This window comes from Coregonus clupeaformis, chromosome 18, assembly GCF_020615455.1.
Source record: "Coregonus clupeaformis isolate EN_2021a chromosome 18, ASM2061545v1, whole genome shotgun sequence".
Lineage (NCBI taxonomy): Eukaryota > Metazoa > Chordata > Actinopteri > Salmoniformes > Salmonidae > Coregonus > Coregonus clupeaformis.
In genome coordinates, this window is record NC_059209.1 from 31,858,835 (window position 1) to 31,878,795 (window position 19,961).

At 47.0% G+C, this 19,961-nt stretch overlaps 1 long non-coding RNA gene across 1 annotated transcript in view; it reads right to left on the reverse strand.

Moving 5' to 3' along the window:
* The window catches only part of LOC121581854, a 47,828-nt gene that overhangs the window by 3,288 nt on the left and 24,579 nt on the right, over nucleotides 1-19,961 (reverse strand). Inside the window, exon 3 of the long non-coding RNA XR_006003281.1 lies at nucleotides 358-447. This is a non-coding gene — a long non-coding RNA (uncharacterized LOC121581854). The remainder of the gene's footprint in view (nucleotides 1-357; nucleotides 448-19,961) is intronic.

Sequence of the window (19,961 nt, forward strand, 5' to 3'; positions counted from 1 at the left end):
TCCGATCCTTGCATAAACCTCTCTCTCTCCATCTATCGCTCCCTCCTTCTCTAAAGCAAGTCAAAGACAGAGAACATTTTCTATGTAGTTGTATGGAAAATGGAAACCGTTTTTGAGAATGGCAGATAGGGTGCCTTTGATACATTCATGAATACATTTCTGAATAAATAGGTGATTAATGTTAGTTCTAGTACAGTTATTTTTGTCTAGTACTATTATGTAATCTGTACTATAGTGGTATTCAGAGCCCCAGATTCACAGGGTCCATGACTTAGACCATACCGTGGAGACTAGCAAGCGTCCATATAGCATACAGCTAAAGTATCAGTACCCCGCCCAGCGATGTCCCCACATTACCATCCCACTCTGAGGGTATGCTGCCTTCCAGTTACTCAAACTCTGTAGGATTAACCACCACCACCATCCGCTTGGTCCGGACAATCCTCCCTAAGAAAACAATGAGAGAGAGAAAGAGAGATTATTTTAAAAACATCAATGCAGGAAAATAGACACGTAATCAAGCGCATAAAAAAAATCCCGACACAAACAGACAAACACATTTGAGACATGCACGCACGTACGCAAAACACACACACACACACAGAGGGGTGACAGTGTTCTGACAGTCCATGGATGATTAGCTTGTGGCCCTCAGGCCTGCTCCTCAGATCTCTCAGAGTGTGTCCAAATCTGGGCTAAGCCTTATGTAAATCAGCCCTCCTAACCCACCAACCACAGCCCCCCTCACTGACACCCTCATCCAATCGCAGCCCTCCTTTAACAATGCCCTCCAAATCAACGTCAAGCCGTACAGGAGACAAAAGAGGTCAGATATGACAGGCAACACAAGAGAGATGAGCTGAGAGGAATACTAAAACACTCTCTCCCATTCTGTATTCTACAGCGCTAGCAGCAAGGCCACCACCAATTATTTTTGGGGAAAACTGCTGATTAAACAAGTGGAGCACAGTGTCATGCACAGTGTCATGCACAGTGACATGCAGAGTGACATGCACAGTGTCATGCAGAGAGACATGCACAGTGACATGCACAGTGACATCCAGAGAGACATGCAGAGAGAGAGAGGGATGAAGGGATGAAGAGAAAGATATTGAGCAGTAAAGATTCTCACAACATTCCCTAATGATGTCTTTTTCACATTCCCAGAAGTACGTGTGAGAGAGAGAGAGAGGGAGAGAGGGAGAGAGAGAGGGAGAGAGGGAGAGGGAGAGAGCGATAGTGAGTGAGAGAGAGAGAGGGTAGAGAGAGAGAGGAGCGAGAGAGAGAGAGGGTAGAGAGAGAGAGGAGCGAGAGAGAGAGAGGGTAGAGAGAGAGAGGAGCGAGAGAGAGAGAGAGAGAGAGAGAGAGAGAGAGAGAGAGAGAGAGAGAGAGAGAGAGAGAGAGAGAGGGAAGGAGCGAGAGAGAGAGAGAGAGAGTGAGAGAGTGAGAGAGAGGGTAGAGAGAGAGAGAGAGAGAGAGAGAGAGAGGGTAGAGAGAGAGAGGGTAGAGAGAGAGAGAGAAGGAGCGAGAGAGAGAGAGAGTGAGTGAGAGAGAGAGAGGGTAGAGAGAGAAGGAGCGAGAGAGAGTGAGAGAGAGGGTAGAGAGAGCGAGAGAGAGGGTAGAGAGAGAGAGCGAGAGAGAGAGAGAGAGGGTAGAGAGAGAGAGGGTAGAGAGAGAGAGAGGAGCGAGAGAGAGAGAGTGTGAGAGAGAGAGAGAGGGTAGAGAGAGAGAAGGAGCGAGAGAGAGAGTGAGAGAGAGGGTAGAGAGAGAGAAGGGGCGAGAGAGAGAGAGAGAGAAGAGAGAGAGAGAGAGAGAGAGAGAGAGAGAGAGAGGGTAGAGAGAGAGAGCGAGAGAGAAGGAGAGAGGGGGTTTGATCTCTACATTATGAATGTAGCAGCTAGTGAGATGATCTGTGGCGAATGTAATACACATTAGCTGTTGTGAAGGATGATTGGATGGACAAGCTTCAAGCAACATCAATCTGTCAACATTCCATCACCATTCCACTCCAGCCGAATCCATTAAACCTCACAGAGCTGAAGACCAGTGGACATGGACAAATGGCACCACTACACACACAGAGAGAGAGAGAGAGAGAGAGAGAGAGAGAGAGAGAGAGAGAGAGAGAGAGAGAGAGAGAGAGAGAGAGAGAGAGAGAGATCAGACTGATGAGCCTGCTGTTGGTCCAAGGATAACAGATAGATGTGACATGTGGATGGATGAGGCAGTAGACTATGTCCAGCATACATGGCCTCCTCTCCTCCTCTCCTTTCCTTCGTTTGCACGGATCTTAAGACACAGCACCGGTGAAAGCAATAAGATGTATGCCAGGTAGGCCTATTTACAGTGGGGGAAAAAAGTATTTAGTCAGCCACCAATTGTGCAAGTTCTCCCACTTAAAAAGATGAGAGAGGCCTGTAATTTTCATCATAGGTACACGTCAACTATGACTGATACATTTAGGGGAAAAAATCCAGAAAATCACATTGTAGGATTTTTTATGAATTTATTTGCAAATTATGGTGGAAAATAAGTATTTGGTCACCTACAAACAAGCAAGATTTCTGGCTCTCACAGACCTGTAACTTCTTCTTTAAGAGGCTCCTCTGTCCTCCACTCGTTACCTGAATTAATGGCACCTGTTTGAACTTGTTATCAGTATAAAAGACACCTGTCCACAACCTCAAACAGTCACACTCCAAACTCCATTATGGCCAAGACCAAAGAGCTGTCAAAGGACACCAGAAACAAAATTGTAGACCTGCACCAGGCTGGGAAGACTGAATCTGCAATAGGTAAGCAGCTTGGTTTGAAGAAATCAACTGTGGGAGCAATTATTAGGAAATGGAAGACATACAAGACCACTGATAATCTCCCTCGATCTGGGGCTCCACGCAAGATCTCACCCCGTGGGGTCAAAATGATCACAAGAACGGTGAGCAAAAATCCCAGAACCACACGGGGGGACCTAGTGAATGACCTGCAGAGAGCTGGGACCAAAGTAACAAAGCCTACCATCAGTAACACACTACACCGCCAGGGACTCAAATCCTGCAGTGCCAGACGTGTCCCCCTGCTTAAGCCAGTACATGTCCAGGCCCGTCTGAAGTTTGCTAGAGTGCATTTGGATGATCCAGAAGAGGATTGGGAGAATGTCATATGGTCAGATGAAACCAAAATAGAACTTTTTGGTAAAAACTCAACTCGTCGTGTTTGGAGGACAAAGAATGCTGAGTTGCATCCAAAGAACACCATACCTACTGTGAAGCATGGGGGTGGAAACATCATGCTTTGGGGCTGTTTTTCTGCAAAGGGACCAGGACGACTGATCCGTGTAAAGGAAAGAATGAATGGGGCCATGTATCGTGAGATTTTGAGTGAAAACCTCCTTCCATCAGCAAGGGCATTGAAGATGAAACGTGGCTGGGTCTTTCAGCATGACAATGATCCCAAACACACCACCCGGGCAACGAAGGAGTGGCTTCGTAAAAAGCATTTCAAGGTCCTGGAGTGGCCTAGCCAGTCTCCAGATCTCAACCCCATAGAAAATCTTTGGAGGGAGTTGAAAGTCCGTGTTGCCCAGTGACAGCCCCAAAACATCACTGCTCTAGAGGAGATCTGCATGGAGGAATGGGCCAAAATACCAGCAACAGTGTGTGAAAACCTTGTGAAGACTTACAGAAAACGTTTGACCTGTGTCATTGCTAACAAAGGGTATATAACAACGTATTGAGAAACTTTTGTTATTGACCAAATACTTATTTTCCACCATAATTTGCAAATAAATTCATAAAAAATCCTACAATGTGATTTTCAGGAATTTTTTAAAATCATTTTGTCTGTCATAGTTGACGTGTACCTATGATGAAAATTAAAAGCCTCTCTCATCTTTTTAAGTGGGAGAACTTGCACAATTGGTGGCTGACTAAATACTTTTTTCCCCACTGTATTTCACCCGTCACATTTTCCATCACATCAGTGCAGATGAAGAAAAGGAGACGAGGAAAGGAAGGAGACGAGGAGACGAGGAAAGGAACGAGACGAGGAGAGGAAAGCCCTTTAAGCTATTGAGATACACCCACAGTAATCAGGCTAAATAGCCTACCTCTCTTTAGTTCTTAGCTATAGTCTAGACTAATGACTAGTGTAAAGGCAGCTATGCTACAGTAGTTACTAAGCTATATAGACCCACTGCATGGTAGCCTATATAGTAGCTAGGCCTATCAATTGGTTCAGCCTATGAGAAAAGAGATTGTATAATCGTTCTATTTGTTTACATGCATGTCTTTATCATTCAGCTTAGAGCAGCTTCATTGAAAAACCGCCAGGACATACAATTCAAACATAAGCCTGCATCTCTAGGCAATACCAACAAATACATTAAAACAGGTAGTAAGCTAATTATAAACAGGTCTTATCCACATTTGCATTGGGTGTGTGCGGTGGAGGATAAATACACTGCTCAAAAAAATAAAGGGAACACTAAAATATCACATCCTAGATCTGAATGAATGAAATAATCTTATTAAATACTTTTTTCTTTACATAGTTGAATGTGCTGACAACAAAATCACACAAAAATTATCAATGGAAATCAAATTTATCAACCCATGGAGGTCTGGATTTGGAGTCACCCTCAAAATTAAAGTGGAAAACCACACTACAGGCTGATCCAACTTTGATGTAATGTCCTTAAAACAAGTCAAAATTAGGCTCAGTAGTGTGTGTGGCCTCCACGTGCCTGTATGACCTCCCTACAACGCCTGGGCATACTCCTGATGAGGTGGCGGATGGTCTCCTGAGGGATCTCCTCCCAGACCTGGACTAAAGCATCCGCCAACTCCTGGACAGTCTGTGGTGCAACGTGGCGTTGGTGGATGGAGCGAGACATGATGTCCCAGATGTGCTCAATTGGATTCAGGTCTGGGGAACGGGCGGGCCAGTCCATAGCATCAATGCCTTCCTCTTGCAGGAACTGCTGACACACTCCAGCCACATGAGGTCTAGCATTGTCTTGCATTAGGAGGAACCCAACCGCACCAGCATATGGTCTCACAAGGGGTCTGAGGATCTCATCTCGGTACCTAATGGCAGTCAGGCTACCTCTGGCGAGCACATGGAGGGCTGTGCGGCCCCCCAAAGAAATGCCACCCCACACCATGACTGACCCACCGCCAAACCGGTCATGCTGGAGGACGTTGCAGGCAGCAGAACGTTCTCCATGGCGTCTCCAGACTCTGTCACGTCTGTCACGTGCTCAGTGTGAACCTGCTTTCATCTGTGAAGAGCACAGGGCGCCAGTGGCGATTTTTCCAATCTTGGTGTTCTCTGGCAAATGCCAAACATCCTGCACGGTGTTGGGCTGTAAGCACAACCCCCACCTGTGGACGTCGGGCCCTCATACCACCCTCATGGAGTCTGTTTCTGATCGTTTGAGCAGACACATGCACATTTGTGGCCTGCTGGAGGTCATTTTGCAGGGCTCTGGCAGTGCTCCTCCTGCTCCTCCTTGCACAAAGGCGGAGGTAGCAGTCCTGCTGCTGGGTTGTTGCCCTGCTACGGCCTCCTCCACGTCTCCTGATGTACTGGCCTGTCTCCTGGTAGCGCCTCCATGCTCTGGACACTAGGCTGACAGACACAGCAAACCTTCTTGCCACAGCTCGCATTGATGTGCCATCCTGGATGAGCTGCACTACCTGAGCCACTTGTGTGGGTTGTAGACTCCGTCTCATGCTACCACTAGAGTGAAAGCACCGCCAGCATTCAAAAGTGACCAAAACATCAGCCAGGAAGCATAGGAACTGAGAAGTGGTCTGTGGTCACCACCTGCAAAACTAGTCCTTTATTGGGGGGTGTCTTGCTAATTGCCTATAATTTCCACCTGTTGTCTATTCCATTTGCACAACAGCATGTGACATTTATTGTCAATCAGTGTTGCTTCCTAAGTGGCCAGTTTGATTTCACAGAAGTGTGATTGACTTGGAGTTACATTGTGTTGTTTAAGTGTTCCCTTTATTTTTTTGAGCAGTGTATATGGTTGAACTTTACTACAGTCCGTACAAGCATTCTATTTAGCTAGCGCTTAGCTAATAAGCATAAAGAGAAGCAATCACCCCCTCTTTCTCTAACAGATTTACTTCCCTCTCTCTCTTTCACCAACTCCCTCCCTCCCTCTCTCTCTTCCTCTAACATGGCTTACATGTACATTTGACATTTTACTCATTTAGCAGACACTCTTATCCAGAGTGACTTACAGGAGCAATTAGGGTTAAGTGCCTTGCTCTTGGGCACATAGACTGATCTTTCACCTAGTTGGCTCTGAGATTCGGTTACCGGCCCAATGCTCTTAACCGCTAGGCTATCTGCCGCTCTAGGCTTCCCTCGTCTTGCCTTGCATTGCAGGCATGACTAAATCCTTCCACCATGGCTTTTATCCTTGGATTTGAATAATAAATATGTACATATATATTTATGAAACAAGCCCATTCCTCCACCACACTCAAACCCGTGCACACACGCAAACACAGACACACACACGCAAACACACGCACACACACGCAAACACAGACACACACACGCAAACACACGCACACACACGCAAACACAGACACACACACGCAAACACACGCACACACACGCAAACACAGACACACACACGCAAACACACGCACACACAAGCAAACACAGACACACACACGCAAACACACGCACACACACGCAAACACAGACACACACACGCAAACACACGCACACACACACAGACACACGCACGCAAACACAGACACACGCACACAAGGGAGTTCCGTCCGTCCGTCTGTGAAGGGTAAACCTCTCTCCCCTCTCCACTGTCTGTTTCAGGGTAAGATAAACTTATAAACATATTTTATTATACACTCCATCCAATTACAGCTGCAACAGAACCCACAATCAAAACAGATCATCCTAAATACTATAATGAAAGCTACGGTAACAACCAATGTTTCTTCTATGTTGGAAGTAATGAGACAGTGGTCTGGTTAGATTTAATAAGGTCGTCGCTTATGAACATTGACCTTGTTGTCAGGCAAATACTGCTTCTAATAATACATAATACAGGCTTTAATATATTATAATATAATAATATAATAATGCACAACAAGACTACCCAAACAGGCTCACAGAGGTATAGACTAGTCACACACCGTTACATGTTATTGTGCTTCACCGGAGAAGAGAGTGAACCCATCATCACATGACAAATGGATCTACGCCAGTTTTAAGAAAGGAGCATTCTGAGACAATAACATGAAAAATCCCCCACAGTATTTCTGTCAGCCGTCCCAGATCACAACCACCTCAGAGCGGAGCTATCAGTCTCAACAAAGCATGCAGGCAGGCTACACACTGAGTATTTTACATTTACATTTTAGTCATTTAGCAGACGCTCTTATCCAGAGCGACTTACAGTTAGTGAGTGCATACATTATTCTTTTTTTATTATTATTATTATTATTTTTTTTCATACTGGCCCCCCGTGGGAATCGAACCCACAACCCTGGCGTTGCAAACGCCATGCTCTACCAACTGAGCTACATCCCTGCCGGCCATTCCCTCCCCTACCCTGGACCAATTGTGCACTGCCCCATGGGTCTCCCGGTCGCGGCCGGCTACGACAGAGCCTGGATTCGAACCAGGATCTCTAGTGGCACAGCTAGCACTGCGATGCAGTGCCTTAGACCACTGCGCCACTCGGTATGCCTACCTTTAGTGAATAGCCTATATACCTTAGCCCATGGGGTAGTCAACCCTGGTCCTGGAGTGCCGCAGGCACTTCATGTTTTTGATTTAACCAACCTGGTGAGTGGGGGAGGGGGTGTGAGGGGCTCATTCTCTCAGCGGGACCCTATGACAGGCCTACCTCACCCTCACTCACCAGGGGGGCACACAGTCACCCATCACACACACACAGCTAAAGGCCCAGATTAACCTGCAGGATGGGAGGGAGGACACAGTGCTGCTCACCATGAAGGACGAACGCAGCGCAGCGGAGAAGAGAGGAGAGGGGGAGGGGCCACGTACAGTCAGATGAAATCCCTCCTCATGAATATTGATGAGCCATCTCACCTGTCTGAGCGATTCATCTGCCAGGCTGCGATGAGACCAGGGGGAGGAGGGAGGAGCAGAGGGGAGGAGGGAGGAGGGGAACGGATGGATGAGGGGTTGCTGTGGCAGTAGGAATGGCAGCTGAGGGCACGACGGCCTCTCTTGCACTGTCTCTTTCAAGTCTCTGAGATTAGGGCCTGGTCCGGGTTGAGCAGTATGTCCTGCGCCGCCGACTCGAAGTAGAAATCTTCATCCAAATGTTCGGCCATAGGAAACGATGGCGGAAACATTATCTACAAAAAAAGCTAAGATCGGTGTAAAAAAACACAAAATATCAGAATTGGTCAGAAGCCAGTATAACGGCAGCTATCCATTCCAGCACCATTCTTTCCTGGGCAAGTGCCCTGCGTGCCCGGTCGGTACTCGGCCATGATTACTACAAAGTTTAGATAGCAAAACAACATTTCAAAATTGCACCTTGTATATCCTACTATTCTAACTCCTAACAGTTATTTGAGACCCCAACTGAGTTCCCAATTATTATAATTTTTATTATTAACATCTATCCATCCATCCAGGCAGCACTCCAAATCTAGAATTTTAAAGACACAAAAATTGTCACCAAATGTTTATTTAAAAAAAAGAACATTCAGAAACCTTGACCAGGACCTTTCTCCTGCCTTAGCTGTGTGCTTAGCTGTAGTCCTGTCCTGTCTAAACCCTCTGCATGGCAATGGACAGCTTTATGAAGACAGTGATCTGATAAGGAGAAGAGATACGGGTGCCGCCCCACCTCACCCGCCCAGCCTGCCAGCTAGTGTAGTGTAGTATAGTGTACCCTACCCTACTCCCTAGTACCCTACCCTACCCACACCTTCCCCTCAATAACCTCCCTGGAAAAAGATGCTACAAGGGGCAGTTGCCATGGTTACCGCTTTGCCCTGACAGGATGAGTTTTTGATGGAAATCCTCCAGACTCTTTTGCATCAATTGTAACAGTGATGTGATCAGGACAACAATGAAAAGCAGGGAAAATAAGACATTGGTTTTAGAGGTAGGTCAGTTTCATGACTAGAGAATGATTAGCTTGGTCAAGCAGACTGACCGCTGTCTGTGTTCATATTTGAACTCACGGTGTAAACTATCGTGACCTCAGGCTGGTTTCACGAGGCTAGAGAATGTCAGAAAAGCACAAACGCACAGACACTACTGCTTGCACACTCATCATTGGCGTATAAGTGTTTAAGACATGGTTTACAAGGAAGCACACACACATACTTTTCAGTCAGATAAATAGCCTAGATTATGATGTAACCTTCCCATGTAATCTGTAGCAGTGAGCTCCACTCAGAGCAACCTGTAGTGTCATTGTTCTAGACGTTCATTTCAAGCTTGGCCACCACCTAATAACAAACTCTAAAGGGCTGTCGGTATCATTCACCCCTCAAACCACTGCATCTTACTGTTATGTTGTTGTGGAACATAGGCTATACAGCAGGTAGTGAAGCCAGTCTTTGTATGGTTGCTGACCTCTTTCTCTCTCTTTTTTTATTTTATTTTTATTTCACCTTTATTTAACCAGGTAAACCAGTTGAGAACAAGTTCTCATTTACAACTGCGACCTGGCCAAGATAAAGCAAAGCAGTGCGATAAAAAAAAAAAAAAACAACAACAACACAGAGTTACATATGGGGTAAAACAAAACAAAGTCAAAAATCAAAAATACAGAAACAGAAATACATATATATATTTATATATATATATAATTTCTCTCTCTGAGCTGTATGTTGCTTCTCCCTCCCAGCAAATGATGTCCATGAAGAGAGCTGTCCACCCCTTTCTGTTCTCCTCCATCCATCACACCATTCAACTAACCCCTCTCTTTCTGCTTCCTCCACCTCTCTATCTGTCAGCATGCCCCCTCTCTCTCTGTACTCATCCGTGTCCTCCAACCTCTTATTTCACCCTCTTTCTGTCAGTATCCCCCCTTCTCTCTATTTCTCCCTCTCCCTCTCTTCCCCCACATCATAATTTCATCCTTTCTGTCAGTAATCCTCCCTCTCTCCCCCTACCGTCTCATTTCACCCTCTCTGTTAGAATTCCCTGTGTATCTCCCTCCCTGAATCTCTCAGCCCGTCTGTTTTATGAGAATACTGTGAATTCAATAAGCAGAGGTTTGAGGAGGGGAGGAGGCTGTCTGTCTTTTCCGTCTGACCTATTCTGACAGACAGAAACGTAAAGCCCTATCAGTCCAGAACTAATTGAACTGACAACAGAGTGAAGCCAGCCAGCTCCATGTAGCAAACATAATCTAAATAGCCTTCTTTGCTTTCTTCTCTCTTCCACACAAACATCTCTCCATCTTCGATCCCCCGTTGAAATAGTGTACTCCTGGGTTAGACTAGGCCATGCCTAGGGGTGAAAAGAAATAACCATTAAGGCCAGCCTACAGCATAGCCTACGTAGCCTACATGCTACCACCTCTACTGAGCCACACTCACACAGGCCTGGCTAATATAGCTCTGTTCTGTCAATCATGTCCTTTTGGCACAGGACCAAAGGGGAGGGCAAACCAATGAGAGATGCTCATCAGAACTGGCTTCACAGGAAATACACAAGGTTCAGTCAAATATATTGACTCCATTCTACTTCTATGGTCATACTGTAGGCCTACTCCTTATGCATTTCTAATACAGACAAGTTATTAACTCAGAGCCAGTTCCTATAAAATAACACTTACGGACATAGTTGGACTGAATACAAACGGATCATCGTCAGCATAGCGTCTTGTTTCTTCTCCTCTTTCCTATTTACCTCATAACCTATAAGCACCGCACAATAATGCACATTCCTGACGCTTGCTGTTTAACCTATAGAGGGCTTGCAGTTGACGTAGGACGCCTCCTGGCGGCCATGTTGGAAGACCACCGCATTAATTCTTCTGACAACAACAGCCGATTGGCTACCCCAAGCTGCATGATAACAGTGCCTAAAACTAGTTGATACATCACCACAGTCATTTTCTGTGGTGTATTTGGCTGCTCTAACAAGGCAGGAAATACAACGGGGGGGAAATATGTTTACAGATTCCCCGCAATAATGAAACACCATTGGTGACACCAATGAGATAAGACTCAAAAACTGTCAGAAAAGCGAATAAACATTTTGCCCGTCAAGACCTGAACCCAGGCAGCTGTCAATACAGGGTTTGCTATGATCATTTCATCACTGGTAAGTCAAGTCTGATCGATTTCGAGTTTAGTTTCGCGGTTATGCTAACCAGGCGTTAACAACAACACTAAATTAGCCTAAATTAGCTAGCTCGATAGCTTGTAGTCTAGCTATTTTAGCAAGTGTTGCGTGAGTTTCAAATTTTGGGAAGCAATTTCTTCACCATAAAAATTCCCCTTTATAACAAATTATTGTATGCCTCTAACATAGCATTTGCTGACTAATGTAAGCCTACTATCCCTAATGTGATGAGTAGATTGGATAGTGATCATTTAGGCTATTAATAAGCGTGTAGTGGCATAGGTTTATAGGCTATATCAGAGACGTTTCTTTCCTTTGCACAGGAAAAATATGGCCTTCGATAAACATTTCATGCAATTCTACTACACTTTATATGACTGGAGACATTAGCAGAATATTTTTTTATACGATGGTAGTCTAGGCCTATTCTACAGACAATGACAACAAATCTATAAAAACGACCTCGTCTTGAAAGCAACCATGTAATCTAGGAAAAGGGGTCCTGGCTAAAAGGGATCCAGCATTTGTCAAATTAACGTAAAACGTTTTTATTTTTGTATTTAAGCTAACACTAACTTTTTTCCTAATCTTAACCTAATTCTCCTAACCTGCTGCGTAAATTCTCCTAATCTGCTATGAAATGTCAAATATTAAGTTAATTTGACAAAAGCTGGATTCCTTCTAGCAATGACCATGAAAAGGGGAGATGCAAATTGTACAATATGACGTCCATATAGCCTGGAGGACATTATTGTCAAAAAAAAATTCCAACCCAATGATAATTTGATAACTTTATTCATAAGAGAAGGGAAAATGTATGGACATTACAGCATAGGACAAAGGCCTCAATGGGGTAGGACAACTTGATGTGTTGACTAATGGTTGTTCCAGCCCAACAATAGATTTAATCTTTATATGACACTAAAACACCTGAATGGATTAAAACACAACCAAACACTTAAGAGCCCTGATGGTATAGGAGACCTGAAGAAGTGATATTCTAACATCAGGTGTGCTTCTCATTTGTTTATGTACTGTAGGTTCACCAGCTGACCTATATCAAGACACCCATGTTGACTGGATTCCCACTGTGAAGATGAGCAATGCTGCAGCAGCATCAGTTTCTACTTCTACTTCGTCCTTTTCCAGATATGGTTGTCATATGCTGTGCTTTAGATATTGTTGTGCCATTTACGTAGAGAGCACCGTCACCTTGTCATCATGACAAAAGTGCCCCCTTAAACTGTATGAATATATATATAATGTAATTTGGAACGTGTAAAATACTATTGTTGATATTGTAAACATACTGTACTTTAATAATAGGCTATATTGTAGTATGGGTGAAATAAAAAGTATTTTGTCATCTCTGCTTTGCCTAGCCCCATTGAATAAAAATTATTTATTATAGCCCACTATTGTCTTTCTTTTACAATTTAAACACATTTAGCATAGACAATGTAATTGTTGTGGTAGTTTTAAGCAAACCATCTTCATTATCACAGTAGCACCTCCAAGTGCCACTCAGACCATCTGGGAAAAAAAGTATCTGGCATTGAACTTGGTAGTAGTAGTTGTATGTTTTAAGCTAAGGACCCCATCATCTCCTGCTTCCAGACATTTCACCACCTAGATTACAAGGGTTGGATTTGCACTAAACAATTTAATGTCAGCACATGGCATGTACAAAATCGAGTATAATGATTAGCCTCATACATTGTCTACGGGTATCGTTTATAAATTGAGAACATATAGCTGAACAATGTAAACAATGTGTGAGTTAAGCTATTCTCTGCTTCAGATGCACAATGTCCAGGGGTGCATTGCAAATGCCCATAAGGCTAATGCCATCATACTGTAGGCCAGTGGTTCCCAACTCCGGTCCTAGAGTACCCCCAACAGTACAGTTTATTGTAGCCCCGGACAAACACACCTGATTCAACTTCTTAACTAATCATCAGGCCCTCAATGAGTTGAATCAGGTATGTTTGTCCGGGGCTACAACAATTTATTTTGCTGTTGGGGGTACTGGAGGACTGGAGTTGGGAACCACTGCTGTAGGCCTATGGCTGCATTGGCGTTGCATGCCATTATCAGCTGCAAAATGGGTTCACATGGCTGATATCCTGAAAAAATAGTGACAATCAAATAAAACGAATTAGACAGCTTATGACTGAACAAAAGGATAATGTTCAATTGAGAATACAACACAGAAACACAGACAAATTAGAGACAGATTCCCTTCCCCTCTTTATTGCAGGATTGTGATCTGTGATTAATCAACATCGACACTAGTTCATCTTGAATAATAGTTAAGTTAACAATTAAAACAAGTTTAAACACAAAGAATCAACCCTATTTCATGTCATTTCAAAGTGTACAAGTAAGTTAACTCATATGTAAAGGTTAAACATTTTAGTAACAAGTAGGCTATTACTACTAAAGCATCATTTCAGGAGAACAAAAAAAAAGTAAATACCAGAGGTGGCCAACCTCGCTCCACTGATCCCTGATCTACTGGGTAAGCAGACTTCCATTCCAGCCCAGCAATACAGTGGCTTGCGAAAGTATTCACCCCCCTTGGCATTTTTCCTATTTTGTTGCCTTACAACCTGGAATTAAAATGGATTTTGCGGGGGTTTGTATCATTTGATTTACACAATATGCCTACCACTTTGAAGATGCAAAATATTTTTTATTGTGAAAACTGGAGCGTGCATAACTATTCACCCTCCCCCCAAAGTCAATACTTTGTAGAGCCACCTTTTGCAGCAATTACAGCTGCAAGTCTCTTGGGGTATGTCTCTATAAGCTTGGCACATCTAGCCACTGGGATTTTTGCCCATTCTTCAAGGCAGATCTGCTCCAGCTCCTTCAAGTTGGATGGGTTCCGCTGGTGTACAGCAATCTTTAAGTCATACCACAGATTCTCAATTGGATTGAGGTCTGGGCTTTGACTAAGCCATTCCAAGAAATTTAAATGTTTCCCCTTAAACCACTCGAGTGTTGCTTTAGCAGTATGCTTAGGGTCATTGTCCTGCTGTAAGGTGAACCTCCGTCCCAGTCTCAAATCTCTGGAAGACTGAAACAGGTTTCCCTCAAGAATTTCCCTGTATTTAGCGCCATCCATCATTCCTTAAATTCTGACCAGTTTCCCAGTCCCTGCTGATGAAAAACATCCCCACAGCATGATGCTGCCAACACCATGCTTCACTGTGGGGATGGTGTTCTCGGGGTGATGAGAGGTGTTGGGTTTGCGCCAGACATAGCATTTTCCTTGATGGCCAAAAAGCTCAATTTTAGTCTCATCTGACCAGAGTACCTTCTTCCATATGTTTGGGGAGTCTCCCACATGCCTTTTGGTGAACACCAAACCTGTTTGCTTATTTTTTTCTTCAAGCCATGGCTTTTTTCTGGCCACTCTTCCGTAAAGCCGAGCTCTGTGGAGTGTATGGCTTAAAGTGGTCCTATAGACAGATACTCCAATCTCTGCTGTTGAGCTTTGCAGCTCCTTCAGGGTTATCTTTGGTCTCTTTGTTGCCTCTCTGATTAATGCCCTCCTTGCCTGGTCTGTGAGTTTTGGTGGGCAGCCCTCTCTTGGCAGGTTTGTTGTGGTGCCATATTCTTTCCATTTTTTAATAATGGATTTAATGGTGCTCCGTGGGATGTTCAAAGTGTCGGATATTTTTTTATAACCCAACCCTGATTTGTACTTCTCCACAACTTTGTCCCTGACCTGTTTGGAGAGCTCCTTGGTCTTCATGGTGCCGCTTGCTTGGTGGTGCCCCTTGCTTAATGGTGTTGCAGACTCTGGGGCCTTTCAGAACAGGTGTATATATACTGAGATCATGTGACAGATCATGTGACACTTAGATTGCACACAGGTGGACTTTATTTAACTACTTATGTGACTTCTGAAGGTAATTGGTTGCACCAGATCTTATTTAGGGGCTTCATAGCAAAGGGGGTGACTACATATGCACGCACCACTTTTCCGTCATGTATTTTTTTGATTTTCTTGAAACAAGTTATTTTTTTAATTTCACTTCACCAATTTTGACTATTTTGTGTATGTCCATTACATGAAATCCAAATATGTCACGAACAGAAGAGGACCCAAGAGCGCAAGTTCAAATTCAGAGTTCTTTATTCAAGGTTACAGGCGGGAAGAGGAGTCCCAGGGGTGTCAGGGGTCTTTCAGGGTCCTCCTGTGGGTACCTGTGCTCCGGGGGTCACCAAATGTCCGGGGGTGTCCAGTCCAAGTGCTTAGTGTGTGTGTTCCCCAGTGATGGAGCGGCGTATCGGGCTGAGGGTGGTGAAACGTCTGGGCACGCTCATCTGGTGGTCGGAGACCTGGGGGAACACACACACACAACAGCAATATGAATGGCAGGCAGAAGTACAGATCAGGGCTGGGCAAATATCGTGGTGAGAGACAGAAGGCAGAAACGAGTTACCGGAGGGGCTGAAGATCGGAGAGTAGTCGAGGTCCAGAAGGCAGGTTGGGATAGACGGGGCAGTAGAACAAGGAGGCAGTCAAGAAAGGATCGGTATCACAAACAGGAGTCAGAGCGCAGACAGGCAGGTTACTGGTCCGGGTTTGAAGACGATCTGACAGGGCTTGGCTGAAAACCAGGGCTTGATATACTGGGAGAGGTAGTGGGGAAATGCAGTTCAGCTGGCAGAGTAATTAGAACAGAGTGAGGCAAGGTGAGGATGGTGAGTGGGAAATGCAGTGCAGCTGGCCAGGTAACAAGAGCAGAGCAGGGCAGGTGGAGCTAGTTAGGCTGAGTAGAGAGAGGGAGGTGAGCAGAGTGGAAGATAATTGAATGCAATTAATGTTGCTACCAGGGAGAGAGAGTGCTCATGACAGGACCCCCCCTCCAAGGGACGGCCCCAGAAGTCCCAAGAACAACATCATGCCGGGAGGGTGGAGGGGAGCAGGCGGCGGGTCAGAACTCCTCCGAGCGGTCCGAGTGAATCTCCTCATCCTCAGAAGGAGCTGGAGGGTCACGGTCGGGAGACAGGACAGGCACTGAGACAGGAGCAGGGCGGGCCGGACGGCTAGGAACCCCTCTTGGACGGCCCCTACGGATTGCAGGCTGATCAGGATGTAGTCGGTGGAAGTCAGTGATAAGGGTCCGGTCCACTATCCTCCTGGCCGGGATCCAGGTCCTCTCCTCTGGACCATATCCCTCCCAATCAACGAGGTACTGGAGACCCCTACCCCTTCGCCTAGAGCGGAGCAGCCGCCGGACGGTGAAGACAGGACCGCCATCTACGAGGCGCGGAGGAGGTGGCGCCGGAGCTGCAGGGACCAGGGGACTTTCATGGACCGGCTTGACCTTGGAGACGTGGAAGGTGGGGTGGACCCGCATGGAAGCGGGCAACTGAAGTCGGACCGCCGTTGGACTGATGACTTTCTGCACAGGAAAAGGACCAATGAAGCGAGGGCCAGCTTTCGTGATACAACCCGCAGCGGCAGATCCCGGGCAGACAGCCAGACCTTCTGACCAACCCGGTAAGTAGGTGCTGGGGTCCTCCGTCGGTTGGCACCGACGGCGTAGCTGGTTCCAGACTTCAGGAGCACAGTGCGAGCCTGGGCCCAAGTGCGGCGGCAGCGGCGGGCATACGCAAGAGCAGACGGACAGGTGGCATCCGCCTCCTGGCTGGCAAACAGTGGAGGTTGATACCCGTAGACACACTGAAAGGGGGAGAGCCCGGTGGAGGAACTGGTGAGTGAATTATGGGCATATTCCACCCAGAGCAGGTGTTGAGCCCAGGCCCGGGGATTTTGGGAAGCCACACACCTCAGTGCCTTCTCCAGCTCCTGGTTCATGCGTTCAGTCTGGCCGTTTGACTGCGGGTGGAATCCAGACGATAGGCTGGCGGTGGCCCCAAGGAGATGACAGAACTCCTTCCAAAAGGTTGCTGAGAATTGCGGGCCCCGGTCTGACACTATATCCTGGGGTAGGCCATGGATACGAAACACATGTTCCAGGACCACCTGGGAGGTCTCTTTAGCAGAGGGTAGTTTGGGAAGGGGCACGAAGTGGGTCATCTTACTAAAGCGGTCAACAATGGTAAGGATGACTGTGTGTCCGTCAGAGGGCGGAAGGCCCGTAACAAAGTCCAGTGAAACGTGGGACCAGGGCCTCTTGGGTATGAGTAGGGGTTGCAGCAACCCAGCAGGAGGCTGGTTGGGAGTCTTGTTTCGGTTACAAGTGGGACAAGCTCGGATGAATTCTCGGACATCCCGTCTCATCCCCCGCCACCAGAACCGCTGGCGGACCAGATGAAGGGTGCGAGTGATGCCGGGATGACAGGCCAGACGGGATTCGTGCCCCCACTGAATCACAGGTGACCTGAGATTTGCTGGAACAAACAGACGGTTGGGGGCGCTGGTGCTTGGACCTGGCTGGTCCCGAAGAGCCTCCATGACCTGCTTCTCGATCTCCCAGGTGAGGGCCGCTACGACCAAGTGGCTGGGAAGAATGGGAGCTGTCATGGCGGTGGTCTCGTCCTTCTGAAACATCCGGGAAAGAGCATCAGGTTTGATGTTGCGAGATCCCGGGCGGTAGGAGAGCGTGAAATTGAAGCGCGTAAAGAACAGAGACCACCGCTGTTGACGGGAGTTCAGCCTCCTGGCTGTTTGGATATACTCCAGGTTCTTGTGGTCTGTCCACACTACGAATGGTTCCTTTGACCCCTCTAACCAGTGCCGCCATTCTTCAAGGGCGAGCTTGACAGCCAACAGCTCGCGGTTCCCAATGTCGTAGTTGCATTCGGCAGGGGTTAGCCGACGGGAGTAGAAGGCACAGGGGTGCATCTTGCCATCCTCAGCTGCTCTTTGAGAAAGCACTGCACCCACTCCCACGTCCGAAGCATCTACCTCCACCACAAACTGCCTTGCTGCATCTGGCATCTGGAGGATGGGAGCAGAAGTGAAACATGTCTTGAGGATATTGAAGGCCTTATCAGCAGCTGATGTCCATTGGTACGGTTGTTTAGTGCTGGTTAGCGCCGTGAGGGGTGCAGCCACTGTGCTATAGTTTCTGATGAATCTCCTATAAAAGTTGGCAAAGCCCAGGAACTGTTGCAACTTCTTCCGAGACTCAGGAACTGGCCAGGAAGTGACAGCCGACACCTTCGTGAGATCCATCTGAATGCTGCCCTCGGTCACCACATACCCCAGGAATGAAACGGTCTTGGCATGGAACTCGCACTTCTCTGCCTTCACGAAAAGAGAGTTCTCCAGCAGGCGGCGCAGGACCAACCGGACGTGGTGCGTGTGTTCTGACAGAGTCTTTGAGAATATTAAAATATCGTCAAGGTACACAAATACGAACGTATTTAGCATGTCCCTGAGGATATCATTCACTAGGGCTTGAAAAACTGCTGGGGCATTGGTGAGGCCGAAGGGCATGACGAGATATTCATAGTGGCCGGTTGGTGTGTTGAACGCTGTCTTCCATTCGTCTCCCTCCCTCATCCGCACCAGATGGTAGGCATTGCGAAGGTCCAGCTTAGTGAATACAGTGGCTCCCTGCAGCAGTTCGAAGGCAGACGAAAGTAAGGGCAGTGGGTAGCGATTCTTAACCGTGATGTCGTTCAGACCCCGGTAATCTATGCATGGACGAAGAGAACCGTCCTTCTTGCCGACAAAGAAGAATCCCGGCTCCTGCGGGGGAAGACGACGGTCTAATTATCCCGGAGGCAAGAGAGTCATTAATGTAGTCCTCCATGGCCTTTCTTTCCGGGGCTGACAGTGAATACAGACGACCCTTGGGAGGTGCTGTGCCAGGCAGGAGATCAATCGCGCAGTCATAGGGTCTGTGTGGGGGGTAGAGATGTCGCCTTGGATTTGTTGAACACCTCTTTCAGGCTGTGGTAACAGGCCGGAACATTGGATATGTCGGAGGTAGCGCTAGATCCTTCCCGGTGAACGGGCAGGGTGGCCCCCTTAAACAGGTCTGGTGACAACTCCTTCCCCACTCACGGACGGTTCCTGTCTCCCAGTCGATGTGGGGGTTGTGCTGACGGAGCCACGGGTATCCAAGAATGAGTGGTTGGCCAGGTGAGTGTAGGAGGTGAAACTGGATGGACTCCTGGTGGTTTCCTGACAGCAGGATTGTCACAGGGGGCGGAGATATGAGTGACAGTGCCAAGATGATGCCCATCCAGGGCTCGTGCAGGAATGGGTTGTGTCAGTTGATGATGGTTCACGCCCAGTTGCTGTGCAAGCTCAGGGTCCATGATGTTTGCTTCGGCTCCGGAATCCACAAGGGCGGCCAATGTATGAGTCTTGTCAGAAAGCTGAAGGCGGAGATGAAGCAGGGTCTTTCGGATGGAGGGAGACTGAAGGCTTGTTGAGCTCACCCGGATCTCCCCTACACCTGGTGAGCTGCGGCTTTTGCCGGACAAGTAGCGACACGGTGATTCTCGCCACCACAGTAGAGGCAAAGGTTGGAGCTTAGACGGCGCCGACGCTCCTCGGGAGTCAGAGAGGCACGGCCAATCTCCATGGGCTCAGGCTGATTGAGTTGGCTATGGGACTTGACAGGCAGGGGCTGGACAGAAGCGGTATCGACCCGAGTACGGATGGCAGGTTGACTGAGACGGCCCTT